General features: G+C 46.2%; 1 protein-coding gene across 1 annotated transcript in view; it reads left to right on the top strand.

Annotated features, from left to right (window-relative positions):
• The window catches only part of T265_07809 (hypothetical protein), a gene marked incomplete at both ends in the record, with an annotated part of 35,674 nt that overhangs the window by 9,510 nt on the left and 24,916 nt on the right, over positions 1-1,248 (top strand). The gene's annotated exons all lie outside the window — the stretch shown is intronic.

Below are 1,248 nucleotides of genomic sequence, written 5' to 3'. Positions count from 1 at the left end.
GGGGGGAGGCGCAGACAACCAATCGTTCGTGTCTCCACGTTTTTGCATTTCACTAACCAATCTTCGTAGCGTATTTCATTTTTCGCTCTTATTTTAACCATTAGATATGTACTGAATGAATGACGAGATCCCGAAAACATTAATGTTCGTCACTGTGTTATTTTTCAGTCCCATTTCTCTGCCGTTTTATCAGAGCGAACGATGTGTGTTCGGACTGTGGAACACTAAGGCAGCCAATCTGCTTTCGATGCGCCCCAGCAGACCAATACGTAAAACAACACACCTTATAAACGGTGGTATAATTCAGGTTGAGTCTAGGATGCACCAGTTTTTGGGACACAACAGTCTGATTACTCATACTTTTCAAGCTCGCGATACCCTAGTTCTTGGCCAGGGCAGTCTGCATGCTTGGAATCTTGTATGAACACATTGTTGGGTTGAATAGTTTGATCCCTGGTACCTCCGTTTTGGAGATGGCTTGTTAGCTGTTTAGAGGAATATCAGACATTTTCTTGTATTTCAGTGTCTTTGTTTACTGCGTGCCAGTTTTCAAGCGATTGTTTGCCGACAGCCTTTGTATGGACTTTGAGAGTCCACAAATGTTCATCGATCCGTTTGGTTGGGTGCCTCGCTGTGCGACTCACAATCGGCAAAATAGCCAAACTTACCGTCAATGGGTTCTGAACTGGTACACTGTTCTTAAAGTTAACACGAATTTTACGGAGACTCTAGCGCAACGGGTTTCGGTTAGATTCCGTCTATGATGACGATAATGAAACATCTGTTCTAAATGGTAAACGCTGAAACTGTGGTTTTCCTTGAATGCTGGGCAGCACAATCGGGACGGATGGGGGGGGGGTGCGTTTAAAATGAATGCACCCAGGTAGTCTTTTTCCTCGCAAGATTTTGTCTGTTTCCGCGCGTTCATTCTCACTCAAACGTGAACATGTTTGCCTGTTCAGACGTGAAAATTCAGATGCGTCCAGTGTACGCTGGTTGCATAGTAGTTACACGTTCACCTCGCATCATCATTCATTGTCAGCTGTAATAACCGCGTACTCGTCCTACTGTGGTTGTAGCTGCCGCAGTTTCGTTCACCGATGGTTTGGGGGGTGGCGGTAGGTAGCTGCGCGTTGCAGGCGGGAGCTGATAAATTGGGGCATAGATCCAGCACTGTCAGTGGGCTGTCAAGTGGTGAGGGGGTTGGAAAAGGAGCTATGCATTGAAGGCAATAGCTTGGATGCACGA

This window comes from Opisthorchis viverrini, assembly GCF_000715545.1.
Source record: "Opisthorchis viverrini unplaced genomic scaffold opera_v5_186, whole genome shotgun sequence".
Classification (NCBI taxonomy): domain Eukaryota; kingdom Metazoa; phylum Platyhelminthes; class Trematoda; order Opisthorchiida; family Opisthorchiidae; genus Opisthorchis; species Opisthorchis viverrini.
Note: the sequence above shows the minus strand (reverse complement) of the source record. Positions and strands in the feature narration are given on the sequence as shown.